Source organism: Oncorhynchus gorbuscha, linkage group LG02 (genome assembly GCF_021184085.1).
Source record: "Oncorhynchus gorbuscha isolate QuinsamMale2020 ecotype Even-year linkage group LG02, OgorEven_v1.0, whole genome shotgun sequence".
Taxonomy (NCBI): Eukaryota; Metazoa; Chordata; class Actinopteri; order Salmoniformes; family Salmonidae; genus Oncorhynchus; species Oncorhynchus gorbuscha.
In genome coordinates, this window is record NC_060174.1 from 106,010,575 (window position 1) to 106,022,347 (window position 11,773).

Genomic DNA, 11,773 nt, shown 5'->3' on the forward strand with positions numbered 1-11,773 from the left:
TAGCAGACACTCTTATCCAGAGCGACTTACAAATTGGTGCATTCACCTTAAACACCTCCAACACCTCCAACACCTCCAACACCTCAAACACATCCAACACCTCCAACACATCCAACACCTCCAACACCTCAAACACTGCTATGCAGACATCTGTCAACGCTCGGTCTGATTGAATCAAGGTCTTGTAAAATATTCTAAACAAAGATATATTGATTGCGCATGTCTTCGACACACCCCAAAGTTAATGCTTGGTGGAAGCACCTTTGACAGCAATTACAGCTGTAAATAATTTTGAAAAAGATTCTACTAACTGTGCACACAGTTAGGGCAACATATATCTATTTATTTTTCAAAATAAATTGCTCATCCCAAGGTTAGTTATTCAGAAGTCTTCTAACTTTTTACCTGGGTGTTGCTCCTTTCATATTTCTTGTGATCCTGATCAACTCCCCAGTCCTTGCTGGTGACAAGCATACCCATAACATGATGCTGCCACCACAATACTTGAAAATAGAGATAATACTCTTTTCTGTCACAGGTTGTGTCAATCTGCAGGGGGAAAATTTTTTAATTGAATCCATTTTTAAATGACATTTTAAAGCAGCAAAATGTGAAGTCCAGTGCAACAGGTGTTCAGACCTTCACTCGGCAATGTATTGGCCCTGAGGCTTTCTGAGGCCCGTTTGATATTGGACTGTCCTAATAATGATTGGTTGATTGATTGATCAATTGATTGATGGCTGATTTACTCTCCTGTACATAAAACTGTCTGTATGCTACGTCTTGCTTGTCCTATGTTGCACTGTCTGTATGCTATGTCTTGCTTGTCCTATGTTGCTATGTCTTGCTTGTTCTATGGTGCTATTGTCTATATTGTAATTGTTTTTAATAACCTGCCCAGGGACTGCGGTTGAAAATTAGCCGGCTGGCTAAAACCGGCACTTTTACTGAAACGTTGATTAATGTGCACTGTCCCTGTAAAAATCAAATAAACTAAACTAAACTAAAACAGCTGCTCTCTTCTAGGAAAGTTCAGTACTCTCCTCATCCTCTCTTCTCATCTTATTTTCTCATCTTATTTTAGGTTTTCAGTTTAAACTGAATATGATTTAGGCATCACCTTGTCGATACCCTGGTACTAAAACTCAATGCTTCAAAATGTGTACAAACGTAATTTCACTTTGGGATTTGTTAATGATGGGAATATAACTCTATATGCACATTAGCAGAGGCACAGTCCCATCTGAGCATTTAGAAAATGAACACAGCTTCACATTAAAGTTGACAGGTCATCCTAGACTCCTAGTTGGAGTTTGCGTCAGTGCGGTCAGTCACAGATTTTAAACGAGTTTCCTGGCCTTTAACGGCCTCAACAGAAGCCTAGTGTGAGTGTTCTGAGGACTGAGGTTTGAGAACAAAGAGGACTACCGCAGGTCGGCCGGGTAGTCCCCAGCCTCTCCACCAATTAACATTCCTGCTACCTTTATGACTCGAACCTAGGCCCGCCCCTTCACTCACACCTCATAAAAGTCACAAACATCAATTCTTGTAAACCATAACTGTCATTATAATCCCATTAAAAACAACCCGCCGAACAATTTACAGTGCCTGCCAGGCTAGAGGGATCCCCTCAGTTATAAAAACTCTCTAGCAAACAGCTTGCAGAACAAATGAGGAAGTTTATTGAGAGTAATTTGCCAAAATATGACACGATAGTGACACCTCTGCTACTTTGGTCCCCTGGTTCTTGTTTTGTACCTGGCTTCTCCAGGACTCTAACCCAAAGGGCTCCCTAATCCCTACATAGTGGACTACTTTTGACCATGGCCCATAATGCACTGCTTTTCACCAGGGACCATAGTGGATTACTTTTGACCATGGCCCATAATGCACTGCTTTTCACCAGGGCCCGTAGTGTCTTACTTTTGACCATGGCCCATAATGCACTGCTTTTCACCGGGGCCCATAGTGGATTACTTTTGACCATGGCCCATAATGCACTGCTTTTCACCGGGGCCCATAGTGGACTACTTTTGACCATGGCCCATAATGCACTGCTTTTCACCAGGGCCCGTAGTGTCTTACTTTTGACCATGGCCCATAATGCACTGCTTTTCACCGGGGCCCATAGTGGACTACTTTTGACCATGGCCCATAATGCACTGCTTTTCACCGGGGCCCATAGTGGACTACTTTTGACCATGGCCCATAATGCACTGCTTTTCACCAGGGCCCATAGTGGATTACTTTTGACCATGGCCCATAATGCACTGCTTTTCACCAGGGCCCATAGTGGACTACTTTTGACCATGGCCCATAATGCACTGCTTTTCACCAGGCCCCGTAGTGTCTTACTTTTGACCATGGCCCATAATGCACTGCTTTTCACCAGGGCCCGTAGTGTCTTACTTTTGACCATAGCCCATAATGCACTGCTTTTCACCAGGGCCCATAGTGCACTACTTTTGACCATGGCCCATAATGCACTGCTTTTCACCAGGGCCTGTAGTGCACGGCTTTTCACCAGGGCCTGGAGTGCACTGCTTTTCACCAGGGCCCGTAGTGCACTGCTTTTCACCAGGGAAACAGAGCAGGTTGCCTTTTACGGAAACGCCACCTGGCTCCTTCCAACATCACTATTAGCATCATTAAGACCTCAAATCCTTCTGTGATTGGTCCAACCTATTGGCCCGGCTTGAGCTCACATTCAGGGATTTTGAGGATCGACAATAGGGTTGGGCAGTTGGTATCAAGGAACAATGACAGGCCAGAAATATGGGTGTCTCCAGAGGAAGTGACGTAAAGCAGTGGATGTCCTGTTTCCTATCCTGTTTCATGTCCTGTTTCCTGTCCTGTTTCATGTCATGTTTCCTGTTTCCTGTTTCCTGTCCTGTTTCCTCTCCTGTTTCATGTCCTGTTTCCTGTCCTGTTTCATGTCCTGTTTCCTGTTCTGTTTCCTGTTTCCTGTTCTGTTTCCTGTCCTGTTTCCTGTCCTGTTTCATGTCCTGTTTCCTGTCCTGTTTCCTGTCCTGTTTCCTGTCCTGTTTCATGTCCTGTTTCCTGTCCTGTTTCATGTCCTGTTTCCTGTCCTGTTTCCTGTCAAGTTTCATGTCCTGTTTCCTGTCCCGTTTCATGTCCTGTTTCCTGTCCTGTTTCCTGTCATGTTTCATGTCCTGTTTCCTGTCCTGTTTCCTTTCATGTCCTGTTTCCTGTCCTGTTTCCTGTCCTGTTTCATGTCCTGTTTCCTGTCCTGTTTCATGTCCTGTTTCCTGTCCTGTTTCCTGTCCTGTTTCCTGTCCAGGCCCAACTGATCATCAGAATGACTTAATACAAAAGGCCATTCATGCAGGAATACAAAACATTTGTCCGATTTAAGCATTTCAAAATGTTTATAACGATATATACTAAGTATACAAAATATTAAGAACAGCTGCTTGTTCAATGACATAGACCGACCAGGTGAATCCAGGTGAAAGCTATGATCCCTTATTGATGTCACTTGTTAAATCCACTTCAATCAGTGTAGCTGAAGGGGAGGAGACGGGTTAAAGAAGGATTTTTAAGCCTTGAGACAATTGAGACATGGATTATGTGCAACTCAATATCAGGAAGGTATTCCTAATGTTTGGTATAGTCAGGGTACAGTAGAACTACTCTATAATGCTTCTCTTCAGATGTGGCCATTTTATACAGCTAAAGCTAACACACCTTCATGTTGCCATGTCCCTATTCATGTTGACATGTCCCTGTTCATGTCCCTATTCATGTTGCCATGGCCCTATTCATGTTGACATGTCCCTATTCATGTTGCCATGTCCCTATTCATGTTGCCATGGCCCTATTCATGTTGCCATGTCCCTATTCATGTTGCCATGTCCCTATTCATGTTGACATGTCCCTATTCATGTTGACATGTCCCTGTTCATGTCCCTGTTCATGTTGCCATGTCCCTGTTCATGTTGACATGTCCCTGTTCATGTCCCTATTCATGTTGACATGGCCCTGTTCATGTTGCCATGTCCCTATTCATGTTGCCATGTCCCTATTCATGTTGACATGTCCCTATTCATGTTGCCATGTCCCTATTCATGTTGACATGTCCCTATTCATGTTGACATGTCCCTGTTCATGTCCCTATTCATGTTGACATGTCCCTATTCATGTTGACATGTCCCTGTTCATGTCCCTATTCATGTTGCCATGTCCCTATTCATGTTGCCATGTCCCTATTCATGTTGACATGTCCCTATTCATGTTGACATGTCCCTGTTCATGTCCCTATTCATGTTGCCATGGCCCTATTCATGTTGCCATGTCCCTATTCATGTTGACATGTCCCTGTTCATGTCCCTATTCATGTTGCCATGTCCCTATTCATGTTGCCATGTCCCTATTCATGTTGCCATGTCCCTATTCATGTTGCCATGTCCCTATTCATGTTGACATGTCCCTGTTCATGTCCCTATTCATGTTGCCATGTCCCTATTCATGTTGACATGTCCCTGTTCATGTCCCTATTCATGTTGACATGTCCCTGTTCATGTTGCCATGTCCCTATTCATGTTGCCATGTCCCTATTCATGTTGACATGTCCCTATTCATGTTGACATGTCCCTGTTCATGTTGCCATGTCCCTATTCATGTTGCCATGTCCCTATTCATGTTGACATGTCCCTGTTCATGTCCCTATTCATGTTGACATGTCCCTGTTCATGTCCCTATTCATGTTGACATGTCCCTATTCATGTTGCCATGTCCCTATTCATGTTGACATGTCCCTGTTCATGTTGACATGTCCCTATTCATGTTGCCATGTCCCTATTCATGTTGACATGTCCCTGTTCATGTCCCTATTCATGTTGCCATGTCCCTAGTCATGTTGACATGTCCCTGTTCATGTTGCCATGTCCCTATTCATGTTGCCATGTCCCTATTCATGTTGACATGTCCCTGTTCATGTCCCTATTCATGTTGCCATGTCCCTATTCATGTTGCCATGGCCCTATTCATGTTGCCATGTCCCTGTTCATGTTGCCATGTCCCTATTCATGTCCCTATTCATGTTGCCATGTCCCTATTCATGTTGACATGTCCCTGTTCATGTCCCTATTCATGTTGCCATGTCCCTGTTCATGTCCCTATTCATGTTGCCATGTCCCTGTTCATGTCCCTATTCATGTTGCCATGTCCCTGTTCATGTCCCTATTCATGTTGCCATGTCCCTATTCATGTTGACATGTCCCTATTCATGTTGACATGTCCCTGTTCATGTCCCTATTCATGTTGCCATGGCCCTATTCATGTTGCCATGTCCCTATTCATGTTGCCATGTCCCTATTCATGTTGACATGTCCCTGCTCATGTCCCTATTCATGTTGCCATGTCCCTATTCATGTTGCCATGTCCCTATTCATGTTGCCATGTCCCTATTCATGTTGCCATGTCCCTGTTCATGTGCCTATTCATGTTGCCATGTCCCTATTCATGTTGCCATGTCCCTGTTCATGTTGCCATGTCCCTGTTCATGTTGCCATGTCCCTGTTCATGTCCCTATTCATGTTGCCATGTCCCTGTTCATGTTGCCATGTCCCTGTTCATGTTGACATGTCCCTGTTCATGTCCCTATTCATGTTGCCATGTCCCTGTTCATGTTGCCATGTCCCTGTTCATGTTGCCATGTCCCTATTCATGTTGCCATGTCCCTGTTCATGTTGCCATGTCCCTGTTCATGTTGACATGTCCCTGTTCATGTCCCTATTCATGTTGCCATGTCCCTATTCATGTTGCCATGTCCCTATTCATGTTGACATGTCCCTGTTCATGTTGACATGTCCCTGTTCATGTCCCTATTCATGTTGCCATGTCCCTATTCATGTTGACATGTCCCTGTTCATGTCCCTATTCATGTTGACATGTCCCTGTTCATGTTGCCATGTCCCTGTTCATGTTGACATGTCCCTGTTCATGTCCCTATTCATGTTGCCATGTCCCTATTCATGTTGCCATGTCCCTATTCATGTTGCCATGTCCCTGTTCATGTCCCTATTCATGTTGCCATGTCCCTATTCATGTCCCTATTCATGTTGCCATGTCCCTATTCATGTTGCCATGTCCCTATTCATGTTGCCATGTCCCTGTTCATGTCCCTATTCATGTTGGCATGTCCCTATTCATGTCCCTATTCATGTTGCCATGTCCCTGTTCATGTCCCTATTCATGTTGCCATGTCCCTGTTCATGTCCCTATTCATGTTGCCATGTCCCTATTCATGTTGCCATGTCCCTGTTCATGTCCCTATTCATGTTGACATGTCCCTATTCATGTTGCCATGTCCCTGTTCATGTCCCTATTCATGTTGACATGTCCCTGTTCATGTTGACATGTCCCTGTTCATGTCCCTATTCATGTTGCCATGTCCCTATTCATGTTGCCATGTCCCTATTCATGTTGACATGTCCCTGTTCATGTCCCTATTCATGTTGCCATGTCCCTATTCATGTTGCCATGTCCCTATTCATGTTGCCATGGCCCTGTTCATGTTGCCATGTCCCTATTCATGTTGACATGTCCCTGTTCATGTCCCTATTCATGTTGCCATGTCCCTATTCATGTTGACATGGGCCGTAGGGCTCTGGTCAAAAGTAGTGCACTATGTGGAATGGGGTGCCATTTGGTACGAAGCACTGAAAGTCGACTGAACGTAGGCTTGGCTGACCACTAATCTCTAAAAGTAAAGACAAATGGGATAGTTTGTGTTTATTTGAAACAAATGTATTGAGCAAGGAGATTATAAGACAATTGTAAAAATCATTCAGTGAGGATTTCTTTGGCCAAAGTTAAGAGCACATTTTAGCTGAATAGTGACACCTTGTGGTCAGAGAGCGTATCTTCTTACTCAAAACAGGAAGGAAGATGGATCATTGTAATGGATTGGGGCTGAATTTTTTAAGACATTCTTGCATTCTTTTTAAAAACATAAAAACAAAATTGAAGCTAAACAAAACCATAGACAAAAGGCTGCAAAATGTGTATTTTTAAATCTTTGGGTACATTTTTTGGCAAAAGCTTATTTTAAATTAACTAAGTATAATATTATTGCAAAATGCCAAACACAATGCCGAAATAAACCCTTAAACATTTCTAACCGCTTGTAGAGGTTAAAGGACTGGATAGATGTAAGCTCCGGTAGGCAAGATGGTGTTGAGCAATTGTGTTTAATTCAGTCTGGAGACAGGAGGGGACATTCTTCTCCAGAGAGGGGGCAGGGATGCTGGGAAGCCACATGGAGAAACGTTGCATATAAAGCTCCCTCTTTTTGTACCAACAAGGCCTCTCCATTTTAACTCATCCTTCACCAGATAGAAGAAGTTATTGGCTACCTCAGAGACTCTGGAACGAAACATGTGACAACACATCCTTAGCTTAGGGTTAGCCACTCCTGCGTCGTCTTGGCTGTGTGTTTAGGGTCGTTGTCCTGTTGGAAGGTGAAGCTTCACCTGAGTCTGAGGTCCTGAGAGCTCTGGATCAGGTTTTCATCAAGGATCTCTATGTATTTTGCTCCATTCATCTTTCCCTCGATCCCGACTAGTCTCCCAGTTCCTTCCGCGGAAAACATCCCCACAGCATGATGCTGCCACCACCATGCTTCACCATAGTGATGGTGCCAAGTTACTTCCAGACGTGACACTTGCAATTCAGGCCAAAGAGTTCAAACAGTTTCATCAGACCAGAGAATCTTGTTTCTCATGGTCAGAGTCCTTTAGGTGCCTTTTGGCAAACTCCAAGCAGGCTGTCATGTGCCTTTTACTGAGGAGTGGCTTCCGTCTGGCCACTCTACCATAAAGACCTGATTGGTGGAGTGCTGCAGAGATGGCTGTCCTTCTGGAAAGTTCTTCCATCTCCACAGAGGAACTCTAGAGCTCTGTCAGAGTGACCATCAGTTTCTTGCTCACCTCCCTGACCAAGGACCTTCTTCCCTGATTGCTCAGTTTGGCCTGGCGGCCAGCTCTAGGAAGAGTCTTGATGGTTCTAAAGTTTTTCCATTGAAGAAAGATGGAGGACACTGTGTTCTTGGAGACCTTCAATGCTGCATTTGTTTTTTGGTACCCTTTCCCAGATCTGTTCATCGACATAATCCTGTCTCGAGCGCTACGGACAATTAGTTCGACCTCATGGCTTGGTTTTTGCTCTGACAGGCACTGTCAACTGTGGGACCTTTATATAGACAGGTGTGTGCCTTTCCAAACCATGTCCAATCAATTGAATTTACCACAAGTGGACTCCAATCAAGTTGTACAAACATCTCAAGGATGATCAATGGAAACAGGATGCACCTGAGCTCAATTTCAAGTCTCATAGCAAAGGGTCTGAATACTTATGTCAATAAGGTATTTCTTTTTTTGTTTGTTTTTTTTGCAAAAATTTCTTAAAACATGTTTTCACTTTGTCATTATGGGGTATTGTGTGTAGATTGATGAGGGAAAAATGTATTTAATACATTTTAGAATAAGTCTGTAACGTAACAAAAAGTGGAAAAAGTCAAGGGGTCTGAATGCTTTCCGAATGCCTTGTTTCATGCTAACAGAATTCATGCTGTAGTCTAACTAGTTTCCAATAGGCTATAGTAAAGACAGAATTCATGCTGTAGTCGAACTAGTTTCCAATAGGCTATCGTAAAGACATAATTCATGCTGTAGTCTAACTAGTTTCCAATAGGCTATAGTAAAGACATAATTCATGCTGTAGTCTAACTAGTTTCCAATAGGCTATCGTAAAGACATAATTCATGCTGTAGTCTAACTAGTTTCCAATAGGCTATAGTAAAGACATAATTCATGCTGTAGTCTAACTAGTTTCCAATAGGCTATCGTAAAGACATAATTCATGCTGTAGTCTAACTAGTTTCCAATAGGCTATAGTAAAGACAGAATTCATGCTGTAGTCTAACTAGTTTCCAATAGGCTATCGTAAAGACATAATTCATGCTGTAGTCTAACTAGTTTCCAATAGGCTATCGTAAAGACGGAAATCAAATAAAGATGGCAGCTGTTTTGTTCCTCCGCTTAACAGCTGTGTTGTTCCTCCGCTTAACAGCTGTGTTGTTCCCCAGCTTAACAGCTGTGTTGTTCCCCAGCTTAACAGCTGTGTTGTTCCTCCGCTTAACAGCTGTGTTGTTAACCAGCTTAACAGCTGTGTTGTTACCCGCTTAACAGCTGTGTTGTTAACCAGCTTAACAGCTGTGTTGTTAACCAGCTTGACAGCTGTGTTGTTACCCAGCTTAACAGCTGTGTTGTTAACCAGCTTAACAGCTGTGTTGTTCCCCAGCTTGACAGCTGTGTTGTTACCAGCTTGACAGCTGTGTTGTTACCCAGCTTAACAGCTGTGTTGTTCCCCAGCTTGACAGCTGTGTTGTTACCCGCTTAACAGCTGTGTTGTTAACCAGCTTAACAGCTGTGTTGTTCCCCAGCTTAACAGCTGTGTTGTTAACCAGCTTGACAGCTGTGTTGTTCCCCAGCTTGACAGCTGTGTTGTTCTTCCGCTTAACAGCTGTGTTTGTTAACCAGCTTAACAGCTGTGTTGTTCCCCAGCTTGACAGCTGTGTTGTTACCCGCTTAACAGCTGTGTTGTTCCCCAGCTTGACAGCTGTGTTGTTACCCAGCTTAACAGCTGTGTTGTTAACCAGCTTGACAGCTGTGTTGTTAACCAGCTTAACAGCTGTGTTGTTACTCCGCTTAAAAGCTGTGTTGTTAACCAGCTTAACAGCTGTGTTGTTCCTCCGCTTAACAACTGTGTTGTTAACCAGCTTAACAGCTGTGTTGTTAACCAGCTTAACAGCTGTGTTGTTAACCAGTTTAACAGCTGTGTTGTTAACCAGCTTAACAGCTGTGTTGTTAACCAGCTTAACAGCTGTGTTGTTAACCAGCTTAACAGCTGTGTTGTTAACCAGTTTAACAGCTGTGTTGTTAACCAGCTTAACAGCTGTGTTGTTACTCCGCTTAACAGCTGTGTTGTTAACCAGCTTCAGCGGGTAACAACACAGCTGTTAAACAGCCGGACAGCTGATGAAACTGAAGAGTATTTCTGTCTGTAATAAAACTCTTTCGTGGGGGAAAATCATCTTTCGATTGGCTTGGCCTGGCTCCCCAATGGGTGGGCTGTGACCATTTCCCAGTCATGTGAAATCCATAGATCTGTCACGCCTTGGTCATTGTATCTTGTGTTTTTGTTATATGTTTGGGTAGGCCAGGGTGTGACATGGGTTTATATGTTGTGTTTCGTATTGGGGTTTGTATTAATTGGGATTGTGTATTATTAGGGGTGTGTCTAGTTAGGCTTGGCTGCCTGAGGCGATTCCTAATTGGAGTCAGCTGATTCTCGTTGTCTCGGATTGGGAACCGTATTTAGGTAGCCTGAGTGCGCGTTGTATTTCGTGGGTGATTGTACCTGTCTCTGTGTTAGTCACCAGATAGGCTGTATTTGTTTCACTCGTTTGTTGTTTTCATATTTTCAGTTATTTCATGTACCGCATTATCTTCATTAAAAGTCATGAGTAACCTACGCGCTGCATTTCGGTCTGACTCTCTTCAAACAACAGACAAACTATGTTACAAGATCAGGACCTAATCAATTTCAATTGACTGATTTCCTTATATGAATTGTATGAACATACAATTATATGAACTATATGAATTATATGAACTATTATATGAACATACAAACAGCATGAACATTTAGCTCTGTATAATTCCTTCTCGCAACTACTTGCTCCCCTCCTCTCACCTTTTCCCTTCGCTTGTGAACTTCAGTGCACAACACATCAGCTGTCTGTGACCAGGCAAAAAATACCTTTCCAAGCCAAACCATCATTTCATGCTGCAAGAGCTGTGATAGGTTGGAGGACATCCTCCGGAAGTTGTCATAATTACTATGTAAGTCTATGGAAGGGGGTGAGAACTATGAGCCTCCTAGATTTTGTATTGAACTCAATGTATCCAGAGGAGGACAGAAACTAGCAATCCTCCAAACAGCTACACCATGGTGCTACCCTACAGAGTGCTGTTGAGGCCACTGAAGACCTTTATTGCAAAACAGTGTGTTTTAATCAATTATTTGGTGACGTGAATATATTCAGTATAGTTTTATCTAAAAAGGATAACTTTTTTAATATTTCACTATTTTATTTTTTATGAAATTTACTGAGGAGGATGTTCCTCCCCTTCCTCCTCTGAGAAGCCCCCACTGTTACACATCCATAGTTGCTGGGAGAGGACAATATGAAAGCACAGTATTGTTCAGTGTGGTTCAGTGTGGTTCAGTATGGTTCAGTATGGTTCAATATGGTTCAGTATAGTTCAGTATGGTTCAATATGGGCCAGTATGGTTCAGTATGGTTCAGTATGATTAATTATGGGTCAGTATGGTTCAGTGTGGTTCAGTATGGTTCAGTATGGTTCAGTGTGGTTCAGTGTGGTTCATTATGGTTCATTATGGTTCAGTATGGTTCAGTATGGTTCTGTGTGGTTTGAGCAAGTACCGTATGGGTTTAAGCAAGCACAGTATGGTTTAGTATGGTTTGGTATGGTTCAATATGGTTCAGTATGGTTTAGTATGGGTCAGTGTGGTTCAGTATGGTTCAGTATGGTTCAATATGGTTCAGTATAGTTCAGTATGGTTCAATATGGGCCAGTATGGCCAGTATGGTTCAGTATGATTCAGTATGGGTCAGTATGGTTCAGTGTGGTTCAGTGTGGTTCAGTATGGTTCAGTATGATTC